General features: G+C 45.1%; 1 long non-coding RNA gene across 1 annotated transcript; it reads left to right on the plus strand.

Moving 5' to 3' along the window:
• The first annotated feature begins 40 nt into the window (after positions 1–40).
• On the plus strand, positions 41–8,375 carry LOC132513555 (uncharacterized). The gene is made up of 3 exons (XR_009538501.1): positions 41–166; positions 1,787–1,850; positions 8,256–8,375. It is a non-coding gene; the product is annotated as an uncharacterized LOC132513555 (long non-coding RNA).
• The last annotated feature ends 13,464 nt before the right edge of the window (positions 8,376–21,839 follow it).

Here is a 21,839-nt window from a genome sequence, read left to right on the forward strand (position 1 = left end):
TTTGCGCATGCGCCCTGGGGCGGGCCAACGCTGGGAGCTTAGCCTAACTCTGCAGAGTGTGGCATCGTCCGTGACTCCTGTCCTCCCGCCCTTGCGCTGGGCTAGACGTCCTTTCACGTCATCTCTTCCACAAAGCCTCTCCACCGCACACCATCCCCGCAAAAAAGTGAGACGAACTTTTCTGCCTCTGAACAGCTTTCACTTTATACTTCTAACAGTACTTGTTTCTTCCTTGAAGTGGTCTGTGTGAACAGCGCCATGACTCCCCGCCCCCCCCATCCCCGCCCTTAGTTGCAGCCCAAGTCTTGGGAGAATTTGGAGAAGAAAGGCCTAACCATTTACTCTCCTTCAGCAGGCAAGGCAAACAGGCAGTTTTGTGACTTAAGCCTGTCTTAAAGGTGTCTTTTTTTTTTTAAACACTTGAAAAGTTCCCAGAAAACCAAACTTTGTTCCAGCACAGTATAGTTCCATCTTCAGATAATTACCCCATCACTTTACAGGGGTCTTCAGCAGCCTTTATGCCCCCAGGGTCCCTTCTGTCTTCCTGTGAACTCTTGTCATCTTTCTGAATCCCACGAAAGCCATCCAACAGTTTTTGTTTCCTCTAGGCCGTCAGCTCCCTGGGGTCAAAATCAATGTGGAATTCATCTTTGTTTCCCAAGTCACCTAGCACAAGGTTAGCGCCTGCCCTTGTAAGCCCTTGATTTTGTAAATAACACCTAATGTTCCCGACAGCCAGTCATAGTTTCAAGTTGCTTTCACATGTTTTATGCTTACTCCTTGTGACAACCCTTTCCAAACTCATCCCTCACCCTAGTTCTGCCCATTATAGGACCCGGAAGAGTTTGATGGGCTTGTGGCCCGAAGGCCCTTGGCTCCAGCCTCGTCTCTCCCGAGACTCTCCACCCCACAGGCGTTTGCGTCTGTGACCTGGGGGCAGGCCCAGGATGCCCAGCGACGCCTAACTCAGTATAGCATTTTGTGACATCGATGGCGACAGGTCTCGTGCTCCCGCCCCTCTTCGCCTTCGCCCTCAGCAATGTTTTAGGGCCTCCTCATTCTTCCAGGCTCATCTCTTCCACATAACTTCGCCAGAGACTGGTCTCCCGCCATTGCTGCGATAGGCTTTCCGCCATTGCCAGTGACTGGTCGTGCAGTCACAGTACTGTTTTAGACCCTCTCATCCTTCCGCGCCCCCTTCTCCTACAGAGCCTCACTACCGCACACCATCCCCCCCAAACCACCCCCCTCCCCCTAAACCTGAAAGTAACCCTTCTGCCTCTGAATGGTTTGCATTTTATACTTTAACAGATACTTATTCTCCTTTTCCTGCAGTGAGCTTGGCGAACGGTGCCATGACTGGTTGTAGTCCTTTTAAGTACTGGGAAGACTTAGAGAAGAAAAGTCTAACCTGAAAAGCAATATCTTGAGACCATTTATTGTCTTCCAAAGGGAAAGAAGCTCAGGCAGGAAAGTCACAGTTTGGTGACTTCAGGCTGTCTCAAGATGTGTATTATTTTTTTTTAAATCAAGACTTGATAAGTTCCCACAAAACCCTTTCTCCCAGGCGTGATATTGTTCCATCTTCTGACAATTAGCCCATCACTCACCCATTTGCTAAGATGGCAGATGAGAACTGAGGGGAGAAATACAACACACACCAGAAAGACGGAAGCCATCGGCAGACTTTATGCCCCCAGGGTCCCTTCTATTTTCCTGTGAGCTCTTGTCATCTTTCTGAATCCCACAGAAGCCATCCTAACAGTTTCTTTCCTCTATTACACAGTCTGCTCCTTGGGGTCAAAATCGATGTCGAATTCATCTTTGTTTCCCAAAGCACCTGGCACAAGGTGAGCATTTGCTATTGTAAACACTTGATTTTGTAAATAACACCTAATGTTCCTGATAGCCTGTCATAGTTTCAGGTTTTCACATATTATATCCTTATTCTTTGTGGCAACCCTTTGAGGCAGATAGGAAACCTGCCCTTTACAAACTCATCCCTCAGCCCAGTCCTGCCCATTACATGCTCTGCTTTTTGTTTCCTGACCTCTGTTTCCTGTGGGCAAAGGAGGAAGCCACCTCTCTTTTGCTGAGGGGTTAGGCAGGGGGTGGGGGAAGCACGTCCTTACCCATAGAATTGTCTGTCAATTCTTCACTTTCCATGGTCCTGTAGCTAGGAGTCCTCAGGTGAGGTGGCCCTCGCACCTCCCCTTCTTCTCCTTCTCTGGCCTCCAGTTCTAAGTGGAAGGGGAATGGGGCCCAGGGGATTCAGGACTCAGTCCCAGGGATTCGGCTCAGGCCTGTACCCCGAGGCCGTCTTCGGTGATCCATGTTGATCATTGGACAAGCAGCCACAAAGCCTCAGTGAATTCTAGGCCTGAGCTGGGTCTCTTAGTTTAGGAACTGGGAGAGGAAACTCGGGGAGAGTGTTCTTTCCCAACACCTCTGCCCTGGGCTGAGCTGAGGTGCCCCAGTTGGCAGCAAGGGCTGCATAGCAGATGGGCCCCAGTGAAGCTCCCAGGCACAAACTGCACTCCTCGCTGGGATCCCTTGGCCGCTGACACTCTGGGTGGCAGTTGCTCTGAATCCTTATGTCCAGTGATATTCCCCGTGTGCCTGCCTCCCGCGGGTAGACGTTGTGCTTTCACAGTGGCAGTCACAGGGAGGCTCGGGGCAGGGCCCTTCCCCCAAGACACTCACCGTCCAGCTGGAGTCAGCTGCCCATATTAATAACACAAAACCATCAGACACGGGGAGGTGGTTCTGTGTATATAGAAACACATGAGGAGCTTAAAAACATTCGAGTGTATGGACCAAGCCCCAGAAATGATGATTTAAGTGATGTTTGCGGGGCAGGGTGGAGGCGGTCTCAAGCGTCTGTGGTTTCACAAATGATGTGTCTGGTTAAGAACCACAGCTGATAGAGGTTAAGAGCACAAGTTGTGGACTCTGCTGTTTCTAGGTTCCAATCTGAGCTCTGCCACCTATTGGCCTTATGGCTTGGGGAAGTTAATTTAACTTCTCTGAGCCTTAGTTTCATCTGCAGATGGGAGTCATTAATACCTTCCCCATGTTGTGAGACTGAAATGATATGAGTTTCATGATATAAGTGTGAAAGCTAACTTGGAGTGTGGGCCAGACTTAGGGACTCACTTCTAATGCATATGACGGGAGGAATGCTTTGTGACTTCTGACTCAAGGTCAGAAAAAAGATAGTATCTGTCTTTATTTACATTACTCATTCTGCTGGAAGACTTATTGTCCAAAAAGTTTTTTTGAGATAAAATTCACAAAACACGTAATTTATCATTTAAAAATATATAATAAATTCAGTGGTTGTTAGTATTGTCACAGTGTTGTGCTTTGTGCTTACCACTATCTAATTCCAGAACATTTCCATCACCCCAAAAAAGAAACCTCATTTCTGTTAGCGGTTAATTCCTCCTTTCCCCCAGCCCCTGGCTGTGACTAATCTATTTTTTGTCGTATAGATTTGCCTATTTTGGACATTTCATATAAATAGAATCATATAACATATGTCCTTTCATGTCTGGCTTCTTTTACTTAAGTATAATGTTTTCAGGGTTCATCTCTCTTGTAGCATGTATTGGTACTTCATTCCTTTTTCTTCCTTGTGATAAAATATACATAACATCAAACTTACTATTTTAACCATTTTTTAAATCTCTTTATTTATTTTCATTTATTTATTTTTTTTGGCTGCGGCATGCGGGATCTTATTTCCCCGACCAGGGAACGAACTCGTGCCCCTTGCACTGGGAGTGCAGAGTCTTAACCACTGGACCACTGGGAAGTCTGAAAGTCTGAAAGCATCTCTTTAAATGCACGTCAAATTAGGAGTTAACCTGGGGCTTCCCTGGTGGCACAGTGGTTGAGAGTCCGCCTGCTGGTGCAGGGGACACGGGTTCGTGCCCCGGTCCGGGAAGATCCCACATGCCGCGGAGCGGCTGTGCCCGTGAGCCATGGCCGCTGAGACTGCGCGTCCCGAGCCTGTGCTCCGCAACAGGAGAGGCCACAACAGTGAGAGGCCTGCGTACCGTGAAAAAAAAAAAAGAGTTAACCTGCAAAATTTCAAAACAAATACAATCGTCCCTCAGTATCTGTGGGGGGTTGGTTCTAGGACCCGCCCCCAAATGCCAAAATCCAGGAATACTCAAGTCCTATAGTGGGCCCTGTAGCCACGGTTCCACACCATGTGGTACTGTAGCACGTATTTATTTAATTAAAATTTTTTTTTAATTTTTAAAATTTTTTATTTTTTAAATGGATCTTTATTGGAGTATAATTGCTTCACAATACTGTGTTAGTTTCTGTTGTACACCAAAGTGAATCAGCCATATGCATACACATGTCCCCATATCCCCTCCCTCTTGAGCCTCCCTCCCACCCTCCCTATCCCACCCCTCTAGGTCATCGCAAAGCACTGAGCCGATCTCCCTGTGCTATGCTGCTGCTTCCCAGTAGCTATTTTACATTTGGTAGTGCATATATATCGATGCTACTATCACTTCACCCCAGCTTCCCCCTCCCACCCTCTGTCCTCAAGTCCATTCTCTATGTCTACATCTTTATTGCTGCCGTGCAACTAGGTTCATCAGTACTTTTTTTTCTTTTTTAGATTCCGTATATATGTGTTAGCATACAGTATTGGTTTTTCTCTTTCTGACTTCGCTCTGTATGACAGACTCTCTAGGTCCATCCACCTCACTAAAAATAACAATTTTTTTTAAACATCTTTATTGGAGTATAATTGCTTTACAGTATTGTGTTAGTTTCTGCTGTATAACAAAGTGAATCAGCTATACGTATACAGATATCCCCATATCCCCTCCCTCTTGCGTCTCCCTCCCACACTCCTTATCCTACCCCTCTAGGTGGTAACAAAGCACCGAGCTGCTCTCCCTGTTCCATATGGCTGCTTCCCACTAGCTATCTGTTTTACATTTGGTAGTGTATATATGCCCATGCCACTCTCTCATCTCATCCCAGCTTACCCTTCCTCCTTCCCTTGTCCTCAAGTCCATTCTCTATGTCTGCATCTTTATTCCTATCCTGCCTCATGTTCTTCAGAACCATTTTTTAAATTTAGATTCCATATATATGTGTTAGCATACGGTATTTGTTTTTCTCTTTCTGACTTACTTCACTCTGTATGACACACTCTAGGTCCATCCACCTCACTACAAATAACTCAATTTCATTTCTTTTTATGGCTGAGTAATATCCCATTGTATATATGTGCCACATCTTCTTTATCCATTCATCTGTCGATGGACATTTAGGTTGCTTCCATGTCCTGGCTATTGTAAACAGTGCTGCAATGAACATTGTGGTACATGACTGCTTTTGAATTATGGTTTTCTCAGGGTATGTGCCCAGTAGTGGGATTGCTGTGTCATATGGTAGTTCTATTGTTAGTTTTTTAAGGAACCTCCGTACTGTTTTCCATAGTGGTTATATCCCACCAACAGTGCAAGAGTGTTCCCTTTTCACAACACCCTTTGCAGCATTTATTGTTTGTAGATTTTTTGATATTGGCCATTCTGACTGGCGTGAGGTGATACCTCTTTGTAGTTTTGATTTGCATTTCTCTAATAATTAGTGATGTTGAGCAGCTTTTCATGTGCCTCTTGGCCACCTGTATGTCTTCCTTGGTGAAATGTCTATTTAGGTCTTCCACCCATTTTTTAACTGGATTGTTTGTTTTTCTGATATTGAGCTAGCTCCATGAGCTGTTTGTATATTTTGGAGATTAATCCTTTGTCTGCTGTGTCATTTGCAAATATTTTCTCCCATTCTGAGGGTTGTCTTTTTGTCTTGTTTATGGTTTCCTTTGCTGTGCAAAAGCTTTTAAGTTTCATTAGGTCCCATTTGTTTATTTTTGTTTTTATTTCCATTTCTCTAGGAAGTGGGTCAAAAAGGATCTTGCTGTGATTTATGTCATGGAGTGTTCTGCCTATGCTTTCCTCTAAGAGTTTGATAGTGTCATTTGGGTCTTTAATCCATTTTCAGTTTATCTTTGTGTATAGTGTTAGTGAGTGTTCTAATCTCATTCTTTTACAAGTAGCTGTCCATTTTTCCCAGCACCACTTAGTGAAGAGGCTGTCTTTTCTCCATTGTATATTCTTGCCTCCTTTATCAAAAATAAGGTGACCATATGTGCGTGGGTTTATCTCTGGGCATTCTGTCCTGTACCATGGATATATATTTCTGTTTTTGTGCCAGTACCATACGGTCTTTTTTTTTTGGCTGCATTGGGTCTTCATTGCTGCGTGTGGGCTTTCTCTAGTTGTGGCGAGTGGGCGCTACTCTTGGTTGTGGTGTGCGTCCTTCTCATTGCGGTGGCTTCTCTCATTGTGGAGCACAGGCTCTAGGTGCGTGGGCTTCAGTAGTTGTGGCACACGAGCTCAGTAGTTGTGGCTTGTGGGCTCTAGAGCACAGGCTCAGTAGTTGTGGCGCACGGGCTTAGTTGCTCCGCGGCATGTGGGATCTTCCTAGACCAGGACTTGGACCCGTGTCCCCTGAATTGGCAGGCAGGTTATTAGCCACAGGTGAATGTGACTACTATAGATACCTCATATAAGTAGAATGATACAATATTTGTCCTTTTGTATCTGGGTTCTTTCACTTAAGTTTAATGGTTTCAAGGTTCATCCATGTTTTAGCATGTACTGGTACTCTGTTCCTTTTTATGGCTGAATAATATTCCATTGTATGGATATACCAATTTTGTTTGCCCATTCATAAATTGATGGGAATTCAGGTTGTTTATACTTTTAGACTAATATGAATAATGGTGCTGTGAACATTCATTTACAAGTTTTTATGTGGACTTATGTTTTCAATTCTCTTGGGTATCTATCTAAGACTGGAATTGCTGGGCTATATGATAACTCTATGTTTAACTTTTTGAGGACCTGCCCAAGTGTTTTCCACAGCAGCTATCCTATTTTACATTTACACCAGCAGTGTATGAGGGGTCCAGTTTCTCCACATCTTCTTCAACACTTGTTATTGTCTGTTTTTTTGGTCATAGTCATGGGAAGGATGTGAAGTGATATCATTTTAATTAGCATTTAGCAAATGACTAATGACATTCAGCATCTTTTCATGTATATCATCTTTGGAGAACTGTTTATTTAAATCTTTTGTCCATTTTATAATTGGGTTGTTTTTCTTTCTGTTGTTGAGTTGTAAGAGTTCTTTATATATTTAGGATACTAAACCCTTACCAGATATATGATTTACAAATATTTTCTCCCATCTCTGGGTTTTTTTTCTTACTTACTTGATAGTGTCCTTTTAATTTTGATGAAGGTTTTTAATTTTGATGAATTCTAATTTATATTTTTTGCTTGCTTGTGCTTTGGTGTCATATTTAAGAAGCTATTGCCTAATCGAAGGTCATAAAGATATAATACGTTTCTTTCTACGAGTTTTATAGTTATAGCTTTTACATTTAGGTATTTGAGCCTTTTTGAGTTAATTTTTGTCTACGGTGTGAGGTACGGATCAGGAATACTTTTTGAGCACCTGCTGTGTGCCAGGCACTGTCATTGGGGTGCAGCAGTAACAAAAGAGACACGTCCTACTGTTATTGAGCTAAAATTCCAATGGCACTCACAGACATTAGTCCATGGTGACATAAATGTCTAAATGTAGATTTGACCACATACTGTTTCTGATCTAGAATGGGGTCCAGAAAATGTGAGGATTGTGGGGGAAGGGTGCACCCTCACATGGTTGACAAAGTTGCAGCCTGGCCTGGGGCTCTGTGGTATGAAGGGAATCCCTGTCTGACACTGTCATGGGGACATTCGCAGGTTCCATGAGGGACCTGAGTGCAGGCTCTGCCACATCCCTTGTCTTTCCTCTGAATAGCTGCTTAGACTCTCCCTCAGTCCCTAGGCTTTTGTGACCCACCCCTGTGTTGGGATCCTTCTGCTCCCCTGGGTGGCCCACCTGGCTGCTTTTCCTTTTATGACAGTTTCAGACCACTGTCTTTTGTGGGGTCCACATGTGTTCCCTGGAAACACAAATTTTTCTGCATTTGTGGGCAGTTCAGTTTAATCTCAGGCTGCCATTTTATTGTCCCTTCTGCCAGGGTCAGTTCCAGCCCCAGCCTCTAGAGTTCACTTGAGTGAGTCAGACGCTAGTTCCTGTGACACAAGCTTTCTGAAACTTTTTGTCATTTGCTTGAGGTAGCAACATTTGTCCCTCTCTCATTCTAGGAGAAGTCATCCACAGAGTCATGAGGACACTCAGGCAGCCTCTGGAGAGGCCCACGTGGGAAGCGACTGAGGCCTTCCATGAGCTACCAGCACCACCTTGCCAGCCCGGGCCTGCACCACCTTGGAAGCGGATCTTCCAGCTCCAGTCAGTTCTGATGACTGCAGCCCTGGTGACATCTTGGCCACAGTCTCATGGGATGCCCTGGGACAGCCATTCCTGAATTTGAGACCCATACAACCTGTGAGTTTCATAATGTTTATTGTTATTTTATTTTATAGTTTTTATTGAGATATAATTCAATACGTAAGATTTCAACATTTTAAAGTGTACAATCCAGTATGCAATACAGTATTATTAACTATAGTTCATTGGTTTTTAGTATATGTGCAGTGTTGTGCAAACATTGCCACTAGCTCATTCCAGAGCATTTCCATCACTTCAGAAATGATACCCAGTACCTCTTATCAGTCACTTTCAGTTCCCCATTCTCCCTTCACCTGAAAAGCACTAATCTACTTTATGACTTTATGGATTTGCCTATAGAGGACATTTCATATACATGGAATCATATAATATCTGTTACTTTGTGAATGGCTTCTTTCATGTAGCATAATGTTTTCAAGGTTCATGCATGTTGCAGCATGTATCAATCCTTCATTCCTTTTCATGGATGAATACTATTCCACTGTGTAACCATTTTGTTTATGGATTGATCAACTGATGGACATTTAGGTTGTTTCTACTTTTTGGCTATTATGAATTATGGTACTGTGAACATTTGAGGGTAAATTTTTGTGTGAACATATGTTTTCAGTTCTCTTGGGTATATACCAAGGACTAGAATTCTTGGGTCTTATGGGAACTCTGTGTTTGAATTTTTAAGGACCTGCCAAAGTGTTTCCCACCACGGTTGCATCACTGCAGGCCAGCAATAGAAGAGGATTCCAGTTTTTCCAAATCCTTGCTAACACTTGTTATTGTCAGTGTTTTTGGTTATAGCCATCCTAGTGGATGTGGAGTGGTATCTCATTGTGGTTTTGACTTGCATTTCCTTAATGAGCATTGATATTCATGCACATTTTGGCCATTTGTATAACCTCTTGGGAGAAATGTTTATTCATGTGCTTGTATACGTTTTAATTAGGTTGTTTGTCTTTTTTTTTTTTTTTTTTTGGCTACACTGCGTGGCATGTGCGATCTTGCTTCCCCAATCAAGGATTGAACCCACGCCCCCTGCAGTGGAAGCGTGGAGTCTTAACCACTGGACCACCAGGGAAGTCCTGGGTTGTTTGTCTTTTGACTGTAGAGTTTTGAGTTCTTTGTATATTCTGAATACTAAATTCTTTTCAAATATATGATGTGCAAATATTTTTTCCCATTTTATAGATTGTCTTTTTCTTGATACTGTCCCTTGACACAAAATTTGTTTAATTTTGGTGATTTCCAATTAAACTACTTTTTCTTTGGTTGCTTGTGCTGCTGGTGTCATACTTAAGAAACTGTTGTGTAACACAAGGTCACAAAGATTTACAAATATTTTTTTTCTAAGTGATTTACAGTTTGTAAATATAAGAAGTTGATTATGAAAAGGGGGGAAGGTGGATGTGATTGAGGGCCAGGATTCTTTTTAGGTAGATATACTTTAGGAGAACATACATATAGAAGATGAAAATGTGAAACTGGTTTTATTAGGACTCTTTCAGGTACCCTTATGAAAGGCTCCTTGTAGGATTGAGGCTCTGACCTGAGCCAGAGAAGTGCTGCATTCTTAGGTATATCTCTTGGCATAATGAGTGAGAATAGGAGAGAAGTGGGGAAAAGTAATGAAAAAGGGGAACACGACAGAGAAGGAGAGAAAAGAGGGGGCACAGGAGAATACTGGGAAGTTGTGCTCAGGTAAAGTGAGGTAAGCCATTGTCTCTTTATCCCATCCTTGTAGGAGTCGTCATGGACGGTGCATGGAGACCCCCAAAATATGCAACTGTCTGTGTCATGAGTTTTGCCATCCTGCCAGTGATTTGTATATATGTTTATATAGGATGGATGTATCTATCCATCTGCCCCACTACTCCAGATGCGATCCCCAGGAAGAGAGGTGCTTGTGTGAGAGTAACATATACCTATGGTTGGCAAAGTTGTAATGAGGCTTTGGGGCTTTGTGATACAGAGGCAATTCTGAGCTCACACTCTCATGGGTACATTCTGAGCTTCCTAAAGGGACTCACTTGCAGACTCCTGTCACATCCAGTGCCTTTCCTCTGACTGGCCAATAAACTCCCTGTCAGACCCTGTTCTCTTGTGGCCCACACTTTTGTTGCGGTCATCTGCCTCTTTAGGTGTTCCATCTTGGTGCTTTCCTTTTAAAACAACCTGAGTACACTCACTTTCCCCAGGTTCTGTTGTCAACCATGGTAAATACAGACTTTTCTTCTGCATGTGGCGTTAAGTGCAGTATACTTTTATGCCATTCCTCTTATTGCATCTTTTGGCTGGACATTTTCAGCTGTAGATACTTGGCTTCATTTGCATGAATCAGACATTAGTTCTTGTGTCTTGCTAACTGCAGAAGACACGAGTCAAGTGTTTCTAAGCTCCTTTTCACTTGATTAAGGTCAGAGGGAAGCGATCTTTATTCTCATGACAGTGGAGAAAATGCCCACCACTGTCCCTTTCTCAGGGTCCACATGTCCACCTTGGAAGACAATCCTTCTACAGGGCAGCTGCATCTCTAGCTTCTGTTCCTATGAGATACCCATACTAGTATCTGTCTCCATTTACCTGAAGGGTCCATGGGTGCAGCTTCTGTCTGGGCATTAGACTTCCCCTAAATATATAGGCTTTTGTGGCCCTCTCTTCTGTTGAGGTTTTCTTTCTCTTTAGGCACTGGTCTTGGTGCTTTTGTTTTAAGACAAACTTAGTCCACTCATTTTAGCAGGGTTCACAGGTCGACCATGGAAAACACAGTCCTTTCTTATGCAGGTGGTAAAAAAGCCACTGTGTTCTGTGCCAGCCTTTATATTATACCTTCTGATTTGGGCAGTTTCTGCCCCAGGTTCTCAACTTCGTTTGCATGAGTCACACTCTAGTCCCACTGTTCCTCTAACTCCAGGGGACCTACGTCAAGCTTTCTGAAGCTGTTTGTCATTTGCTTGAGGCGGGGGGAAGTAATCTTCATTCCTCCTTCGTGAGAGTGGAGAAAATGCCCACCAGTTTCGCTTCCTCAGGGTCCACGTGTCGACCTTGGAGAACCTTCCTTTCTGCTGCAGCTGGTGGAAGTGCAGTTCTGTCCCATGTCAGCCTCCTTCTGTCTTTCTGGGCGGGGGCCGCTCCAGCCCCAGCTACTTTTTCTACATGAGCCAGACACGAGGCTCTGTGTTGTTCTCGCTCCAGGGAGCAGAAGTGAAGGTTTCGGAAGCTCTTGCCCTTGGGTCAGCCATTGCAACCGCATCTCCACGAGGCAGTTTTCTCACTCACTCAGGGTCTGTCGAGACATGGGCATTTCTGCCCTTCTGACGCTTGAGTGCGGAGCTGCGGAATCGAAAACCACTTAGCTGCAGTCTAGTGGTGCCTCCTCCATGACGGGATATCCTACAACTTGCGTCGAGGTCATTTGCTCCCTTTTGTTGCCCTGTCATCAGCTTGGTGTGGAGGACAAGGGTCATGGGGAGCTGACAGTTTTGCCTCATTTCTTTTTTTTTTTGATGTCTTTGTAAGTATTAAAATGTCAAAATATAAAAGTGACCTTTTGTATTTTTGGTGGGACAATAATTTGAGCCTTGGCCTTGGCCTTGCATGTCTCTGTGCATGAGATGCCAGACTTGGCACTGATGTGTGGCTGAGAAAAGTTATGATGCCCTTTTCCTAGGCAAGAGGCCACCCTGGACAGGTTACTGCCTAAGATAGATTCCACTGCATCTGGTAGCACATTCCACCTGTCAGTGGGTGAGAGGAGGATAGGGTCTCCCCACTAACGGATTGCCTGTTCCATGTTAGGAGAGATGATGCGTCTAGGGTCTGTGGTCCTCAGGATCCTATGGCTGGGTTAGTGGATGAGATAAGACTCTCTAATCTGGGTGTACAGCGAGAGGAGGATAGGGTCTCCCCACTAACGGATTGCCTGTTCCATGTTAGGAGAGATGATGCGTCTAGGATCTGTGGTCCTCAGGATCCTATGGCTGGGTTAGTGCATGAGATAAGACTCTCTAATCTGGGTGTACAGCGAGAGGAGGTTAGGAGAAATCAAGGCGCCCCAGATCTGGTAGAGCAGTGCAGGCCAGGTTATGAGAGGTATAGCTCCCTGGGATCTGGTAGTGCACCCTTATATCCATGGTCAGTGAGGAGGGGAACATAAGGGTTCTCCCTCTATCCAACCTCTTTCGAGGTGTGTGGGCCAGTTTAGGGTAAGGTAGGTTCTCTAGGATTGGATAGTGTCTGCTACCTGTTGAAAAAAGTTTGGAGGGTTAGGTAGGAAGAGGTAGGATTGGCATTACCTGTCTGTTTGGTGTCTAGTTATTGATAAAAGTATGTTGAGGCCCACAGAATGGCCAAACGTGTGTGCAAACCTGTGCTTACTAGTGCCAGTTGCACTTCCTGCCCCCCTTACCCCTTATTTCCTGGGCTCCCAGCCAAGGAGAGTTAGATGGTTTCCCGGAAGCTGGTGTTGTGGTGTCCGTGTAAAACACCTGTGGTTTCTGTTTGTGAGAAACAGGTTGAATGCATCTGAGAGAACTTGCAGTAAAAAGATAAAAACTTAAAAGTGATGTTGTCATTGAGAGGCCTGTGAGCCAGTTCGTTGTCTATACTATGTAACAATATGTCATTGGTATTGAAATGTGTTACATGTTTGAATTTTGAATGTTCATATGGTATCAGAAAAATTTGTCTGATATCCAAAGTTTTCACTGTATAATGATGTTGATTAGTGAGTTAAAGGTGTCATTTTCTATTGCCTTGCATGCCCACCAGCAAGGGAGTCTTACGATCCCCAATAAAAGTCAGGGCCTGTCTGTCAACTACAGTACTTGAGCTAATGTAAATGGGCTCACACACTGAATCTTGCATGCAAAGAACCACTGTTGTCTTTCACAAGCTAAAGAGTTCTGTGTTTCTGAGAGAACACTTGTTGCTCCTACAAAACTGCTGCAGTAGTGGCCTGTTTGTCTTATAATCATAAAGATTGACTCTATGGGATTGTATTTTTATTTTATTATTATTATTATTTTTTATATTTCGGCTGTGCCGTGCAGTATGTGGGATCTTAGTTCCCCGACCAGGGATCGAACTCGTGCCCCCCGTGTTGGCAGTGTGGAGTCTTAACCACTGGACCGCCAGGGAAGTCCGACTCCATGGGATTTTAAACTCTCTTTTCCTGGAGGCTGATAAGGTCACAGTGCCCTCTTGGAAAAATACAGATGAGATCCCACAGGTTGACTAGCTAAGTATGGGACAGGACTTGGGGGGCAGTAGCAGATCTCACTGATAAGTTGTCTTGTGACAAGGGGCAGTCAGTCATACAGAAATGTACTGAGGTATATAAGTAAAAAGTAGGAAAGAAGTCATATTAGGGATAGATTTGTACAAATGCCTAGTGAGACTGACTATATGTGTTTGGGCCCTTGGCGCCCCGCCAGTCATGCTGGAGGACAAGGAGTGGAGATTACCTGGTCATCTAATGACTGACCCCACGTTCAAAGTCAGTCTGGCCATGACATCCTTGCTAACGACAGGTGGAAGGTCAACTAGAAAACCTTGCTGAGGCTGATGCCCTTCAGGAGGATGTTTATCCAGTGCTTTCAGCATCACCTTTCTACCCATACCTTACTTCTTTCAACAACAAGGGGTCCAGGGTGGAGTTCAAGGGCTCTCCGTCTGTAAGAGCGATTGGCAGCTTTATGCACTGGTTAAAGTGTGTTGGGGAATTGACTGTACCTTGGTTGCCAGATCATTCTGGCAATTTTGAACACTGGGAACTATGCTGTGTAGAAGCCCCTGATGTCATGGTCAAGGTTTGCACTTACTGGATTTGGAAATAATTCTCAGACCGAAGAATGAGCTTATCTGAGTTTATAGGTGCATCCTTTCTGACCAGTACACATGCCGGGTGTTGTAACTGGTATGGGTGAGTGTATTGTGGGAAGAATTGGGTTAAGTATGTGTAATTTTTCTCTTGATTATAAGGGATGTTCCCAATGGCGAAGTGCCACGATAGAACAGTGGTGCTGGGACAAGTAGACAGCCGGGAGCCCAGCAGGCTTCCTCAGCACAGCCATGAGGTATCAGTAAAGCAGTGTGTGACGCTAGGTTGTGAAGGTGGAGTTGGGTGAAAGGATGTCCTTATACTGATCATGGAACTCATGGAGGCAGAGGTGCTTAAAGATACTCTACCACCCTAAAATAGCCCTGATTATCCATGAAAAAAGCCAAGAAAGTACTAGATGCCTCACTGTACCGTACAGCAGCCTCAGTGAGGAGCAGTCCTCCTTGCACCTAAACTTCCCGGTTTCGTAATGATCACAGGTTCTGTGCGCAGACTGAGGAGCCTGGCTTGTAATAGTGGGCATGCTAATGCTTTCTTCAAGTCCCAGTGCATCCATGGGATCAGGGCCTATTTACCTTCACTGGTTCTCAGGTCACAATATATGTTCAATGTGCTGCCTCACAAAGACCTAAAACTGATTTTTCTCCAGGCTGGGACATAGAAAAGATTGAAACCTCAGCCAGGTTGTCTTGGTAACTTTACATGGGTGACAATATTCTGAATCAAAAGGCTAAGGACAACATACCGTTTGTCTTAGGTAGGCAGTCCAATATCTGAGTAACCAGAGCTTGAAGATTAACCCTATAAGAGTCAGCAGCCAGGGACTGCCCTGGTGACACAGTGGTTAAGAATCCGCCTGCCAATGCAGGGGACGTGGGTTCGATCCCTGGTCCAGGAAGATCCCACATGCCACGGAGCAACTAAGCCCCTGCGCCACAACTACTGAGCCTGCACTCTAGAGCCCGCAAGCCACAACTACTCAGCCCATGTACCACAACTACTGAAGCCCGCGTGCCTAGAGCCCATGCTCTGCAACAAGAGAAGCCACCGCAATGATAAGCCTGCACGCCGCAACGAAGAGTAACCCCCACTCGCCACAACTGGAGAAAGCCTGCGTGCAGCAATGAAGACTCAATGCAACCAAAAATAAATAAATAAATAAATAAATTAATTAAAAAAAAAAATTAGCAGCCAACCTCCCAAGCATAGTTCTTGGAAACCATGTGATCTGATGTCTACAAACAATCGATGAGTCTATTCAGTAAAAGCAAATGTCCTAAAAATTTCTAGAAGACCACATTTTGCACAGCTTATGATAAGCTTGCTCAGTCCTGGATGTGCTTTATACCTCACATAAGGATCCTGCTCAGCCCATGACATTATACATCTTAAAGTGCATCTAATTTGACCAGCAACCTGTCTCAGGACTCTCCAACAAGCTGTACAGAGCATGATTCCATTCAGGCAAGTACTGTGCAGTACTTCTGAGGGAAAGTGTCTGTGACTGACATTTATGCCAAGTAGAGCCTGTGGCAAAAACATGTGGCCATTAGACAAGGGCACCCTCTGGGATTTGTTTGTGGCCCTTGCTGAAACTGCTACAATATCCCGCATTGAAAGACTGCTGCTTACCTGCTGTGGATGCCTCTGGGTATTGAGAGAGTAAAAAAGTAAGAGCAGAGCTTCCCTGGTGGCGCAGTGGTTGAGAGTCCGCCTGCCGATGCAGGGGACATGGGTTCGTGCCCTGGTCCGGGAAGATCCCACATGCTGCAGAGCGGCTAAGCCCGTGAGCCATGGCCGCTGAGCCTGCGCGTCTGGAGCCTATGCTCTGCAATGGGAGAGGCCACAACAGTAGAGGCCCGTGTACCGCAAAAAAAAAAAAAAAAAAAAAAAAAAGTAAGAGCAGGTGTTGTTACCCCCTGACTTTTCCCATACCATGGGGTGGCTCCCAAATGAGACCACCAACCAAGTGGGTGTTGCCTAGGAAATATCCACCTTATGTGAGGGTGGTAAATTTAGCAAAGAAGTAAACTAGGCATTAATGGTGTCACACAGGTACAAAAAGTCACTGTCTAGATATGGCTGTGTCAGATGCAGAGACTTTGCCAACATCTCACCTTCTGGTGGCAGTGGAGGAAATCTATGCAACGACTCTTAGTTGGACTGTGTATGTGACAGTATGTCAGCACTTCGGCCTTCTGGTAGCTTCACTACACCCCGGTTTCTGAGGATGCCTGGATATGGTTCATGAAAACATCAGCAAAGTTAAAGGCAGATGGGTCGTAGTGGGCTGTGGAAGATTTACAACCTAACAAAAAACTGCTTGCATCTGTGCATGGGAAAGGCGATTCTACACAATGGATGGAGTGATGGGGTGCAGTGCTAGCCCTGGGCAACACCGCCCCAAGTTCACCTGGATATATTTTGACTAACTATGGGGCAAGAACCCATGGATTGACAGTGTTGGCTGGTGTTAGGCAGCATAATCACTGGATGATCAAATCTCAGCCCCTGTGGGGACAAAAATTATTATCATATTGCCCAAGATGCTCACCTCCTATTTCTGGCCCTTGTGCATACCCATGGATAACGACCCTTCAAGAATGAAAGTCAGTAGAATCAAGGAGCTCATCACCTGTGACGCCCGTGTTAAGACCATGGTCACTTGGATAGGCCATCGCACAGCGCATGGTAATCCATCTTCACCTGGACCGCTAAACAAGATCTAGTGATTCTAGCACCTAAGGGCAAGGAATCCTGGAAATAAGTGCGAGTGCCAGCTGCATGGTTAAGTAGAGAGGGGTGTCTGGGTCCCATAGCCAGCAGTACCAGTCTTGGTGCCCTAACCTCCTCTCGAGGGTACCCCTGGCCGTCGACGGAGTAGACAGCTTTTCAAGGAACAGCACTGATGTGCCTGTCCACGTAGCAAGTATGGGCAGTACTCAAGGACTCTTATTTGGACTTCTATATTTGTATTTGCCAACTTCAATCAGACAGTGGTGCCGCCTTCAGAGGGAAACGTACCCAGTGGTGGCCAGCTTCATGGGCTTTCACTGGGCTATTCATGCCCCATGTCATTCATTGTCAGCAGGTGCCATTGAAAGATTGCATGGATTCTTAGAGAAGAGACAGTGTAAGATAAGTGGACAACCAGTGCTTGGTTCCCAGTGCAGCACACACTTAAGAAAGCAAGTTTGTTCTTTAAATGTGGCATTTCCCCAGCTGGTACAGCCCATTTAAATAGAAGGTTTAATTATGAGGTTGAGAAGGTGGTGGAGGAGGCCCACAGAACGGGGGAGAAAATGCTTATCATGCTGGTGACTCCCTTCAAAATTCCTTTCCTTCTCCTTCCACCTCAACTTTTTATATCCCAGAGATGGGCAATGGGCTGATACCTCCATAAACAGCTTTGTTCAAGGTTCTGGCAAGGTAGCTGAGTTCACACCTTAAGAATGTGGGTTACTTGGCATTTATGGTTTTGGCTTTTTGGAGCATCTGGCAAAGCTCTTATAATGCAGGGGCATTAACTTATCCGCTTTACCTATCCTCAGAAGTGGAGGGAAGTCAGTATTCTTTCATCCCATCGTTTTATAGGTGGGGTGCAGGAGGGCCCTGCCACATATGTGACTGCCTTTGGCTCTCTCTGCAGGCAATGCCTCCTTTTTGTTTTTAGAGAGAATTTCATTTTGAGTTATCTTCCTGCAGAATTCTCCTCCACCTTTCAAGAGGGAGATTTATACTAGGTAGCATTCTTGGAAAGCCTCTTTTGTATTAAGATTTGGCATTTGTTGGCTGTTGACTTTACTACAGCTTCAGGTATTGATTCAATCCCAACAACCAGTGTGTGTAGTCCTTCATTTTAGCGAAAAGTAGCTCCCCGTATATGTACTCCTTCAGTCATTTGGTTTGTGGTATGTTTGGCCTCCAGGACCCCGAGGTAGGAAGTTTGATCCCGACTTTGCATGTGGGGTGGTAGCAGTACGTCAAAGGGCCTCATCTCCATGTTGATTTTAACCCGAGCTCCCATATGGACTGAGTGGTTAGTATCCCAGATGCTTTTGACATTTTACTTTTTGGGATTTTCGACTCCCTTTTCTGGATCCTGATGACATCACAGTGCCATATTGGAAAAATATAGATGACATCCTGTAGGTCAAAATGGGACAGGTTGATTTTGAAAAGGGAGGGAGAAGATTCTGGATGTACTGTATGTTCATTGGTGGACAGATCTAACTTAGGAAACCATTCATATAGAATAAGTGTGTGGACATGGATTCTAGTGGAATTCTCCTTGCCCAGCTACCCCTAGGAAAGTCTCCTTGAATTATTGGGGGCTTGTCTTCAGTTAGAGAATCACTGCATTCTTTGTAGCTATTACTCAGCATAATGAATGAGAACATGGGAGACTTGGGGAGAAGGAGAGAAAGCAGGAAAAGGGGAAGGAAGTGAGAAAAGGGGGGTGATGGGAGAAATTGAGTACCATGTGGGGTACAATATGCATGTAACCCAGTTTCCTTTCATCCTTCTCTGGATTGTCAGGGTGCATGCAGACCCTGCCACTTACGTGACTACTTCAGCTGTGTCTTCTTTAGTAACCTTCTTGTTATTCTTGGAGAAGCATCTCCTCTGTGAATTTCTCTATCACCCTTCAAGCAGGGTTTTTTGCGTTAGTAAGTTTTCTCAGGGGGCCTCTTTTTCTCTCATATTTTCAAACCACTTCTGCCTTTTTATCTTCCATCTATTCCCCAGTTGACAAACTGCTCATTCTCACTGTCCCCGTCCCCCACCAATGCAATCCCCAGATAGAGAAGGGCTTAGGGAGAAGAGCAAATCAAAGATCTGTAAATGGTGGAATTGCTGCTCACTCCCAGGTGCATGCTTCCTGTCCTTTCTCCAGGGGACATCCAGACCCACCCTCTTGGTTTTACTTGGGTGAGTCAGACACTAGTTCCTGTGTTTCTCAACCCCCATGGGCATCAGTTAGCTTTTCTGTAGCTTTTATCACCAGTTTGCAGCTAGGGGAAAACAATATTTGTCCCTCCCTCATAAGTGTGGAGAAAATGCTCACCATGTCGACAACTCTCTGTAACATTTCTTTTCTCCTTCTTCCACCTCAACTCTTTTATATCTCTGTGTTGGGTAATGGGCTAGTGCTGACAGAACCCATTTGAGTGCATTATTTTGTAAGCTGGCCAGCACCTCACTTTAGAATATGAAAGTATTTGACATTTATTGTCTTGGTCTTTGGAGTCTGTAATAGTTTGTAGGGCTGCCATAATAAAGTGCTACAAACTGGGTGGCTTAAACAATGGAAATTTATTGTATCATTTGAAGGCTGGAAGTCAAGACCAAGGTGTTGGCAAAGTTCATTCCTTCTGAGAGATGTGAGGGAAAGGGGTTTTCCAGGACTGAGTCCTTGGCTTGTAGATGGCTCTCTTCATGTTCACATGGTGTTCTCCCTGGGTATGTGCCTGTGTCCACATTTCTTCTTCTTAGAAGGACACATTGGATGAGGGCCAGCCTAATGGCCTCATTTTAACTTGGTTATCTCACTAATGACCCTATCTCCAAATCAGGTCTTATGTTGAGGCACTGGGGGGTTAGGGCTTCAACATGTGAGTTTTGGGGAGAACACAGTGTAACACATAAGTGGGCCTCTGTCAGATGTCTACCTGAGCGGGCATGTGTTCAACCTCCCGTTCAATGCAGGCTTTCAGGAATGTACCTGTTCTCTGACTGGGCACTAGACTCATTCTAGACCAGTGAAGGTTGTGACTCACCACTCTGTTTTGCTTCCCTCTTTTCCCCAAGGGATCCTCTTCAGTGCTTTCATTTTAATGCAGGCTCAGGTCATTCACCATTGCAGAGCTCACACGTGGACAGGAAAAGCACAGTCCTTTCTTGTGCATGTGGTGGAAGCGCAGTGCACTCCCAGGCCAGCGTTCTTACTGTATCTTCCGGCAGGTGCAGCTCTAGCCCCCGGTTCTTGACTTCATTGCATGAGCCAGATATTGTCTTATGGTTGTTTTGCAGACTCCACAGGACATAAGACAGACTTTCTGAAGCTCTTTGTCTTTTGCTTGAAGTAAGGGGGAAATAATCCCTGTTCCTCCTTCTTCGGAGTGAAAGGCTTACCACATTCCCTTTCTCAGGGTCTGTGCGTCCACATGGAGAACACAAAACTTAACTTCTGTGGGAGGTGGAGAGGCACGTCACTCCCCAGCCAGATCTAAACACACAGCTGATCAGGACGCACACACGTTGTTGTAACCAGTACTGCTTGAGTGTGGGAAGAGTTGTGTTAAGTCTATGTAATTCTTTTCTTGATTGTAGGGGTGTTCCCAATGGGGAAGTGCCATGATAGAACAGTGGTGCTGGGACAAGTGGACAACTGGGAGCCCAGCAGGCTGCCCCAACCCAGCCATGAGGTATCAGTAAAGCAGGGCAGAGTTCTGATTGGAAGGATATATAAAAGAAGATCTCTACCTTGACCAAGGGACTAATGGAGGTGGATGTGCTTAAAGAGGCTGTACCACCTACAGTATCCCTAGGCAGCCAGATTAAGAATGAAGGGTACTTGATGCCTCACTGTGGGTGAAGCTCTGTGTGGCAGCAGTCCTCCTGGCCTTTATAGTTCCGATGTCATAACATTCTCGGACTCCACTGTGCATACTGAAGGGTCTTGTGTGCAGTGATGGACATGCTAATGCTTTTTTCAACTCCCACGGAACCTCTGTGATTGGAGTCCGCCTTCATGGGTCAGAGTATGTTATACGTTAATGTGGCAATGCGATGAGACCCGCAGTTTTCCACCAGCAGATAGGTCAGAAAGCACGGAAGGCTGAAACCTCATCACAGGTGTCCCGGTACCGTTACATGGATGACATTATTTAGATTGGAAGGGACAAGAGCAGCAGATGGTCTGCTTTAGAGAGTTGGTCCAACTTCTTAGTAATTGGCACTAGATTAACCAGTCACATATTAAGAAATAGCCACCCAAATAAGGAAATGATGCACTTTGGGGTTTTGTTTTCTCTTTCTAATATGTCATTGTTCACATTCATACATCAGTGAAATAATGGCTTATAGTCTATTAATGCCACTAAAGGCACTCAAAAATGTTCCTGAAATTGTCATTAATATAATGTCTAACATTGGCAGCTCAGTCTCTTTTTTTTTTTTCTTGCAGTACGCGGGCCTCTCACTACCGTGGCCTCTCCCGTTGCGGAGCACAGGCTCCGGACGTGCAGGCTCAGCGGCCATGGCTCACGGGCCCAGCCGCTCCATGGCATGTGGGATCCTCCCGGACCGGGGCACGAACCCGTGTCCCCTGCATCGGCAGGCGGACTCTCAACCACTGTGCCACCAGGGAAGCCCAGCAGCTCAGTCTCTTTGAGGATGTCAAGGTAACGTTGCCATTTGTGCTTTTGTTTTTGGTGCTAGTCTGACACCGCAACTGAGCACACTCCATTTGAAAGACTGTTGCTGGCTTGTTAGTGAGTAATGATGGACATCGAGAGAGCAACAAAGCAATAGCAGGGGTTTT

This window comes from Lagenorhynchus albirostris, chromosome X, assembly GCF_949774975.1.
Source record: "Lagenorhynchus albirostris chromosome X, mLagAlb1.1, whole genome shotgun sequence".
NCBI lineage: Eukaryota > Metazoa > Chordata > Mammalia > Artiodactyla > Delphinidae > Lagenorhynchus > Lagenorhynchus albirostris.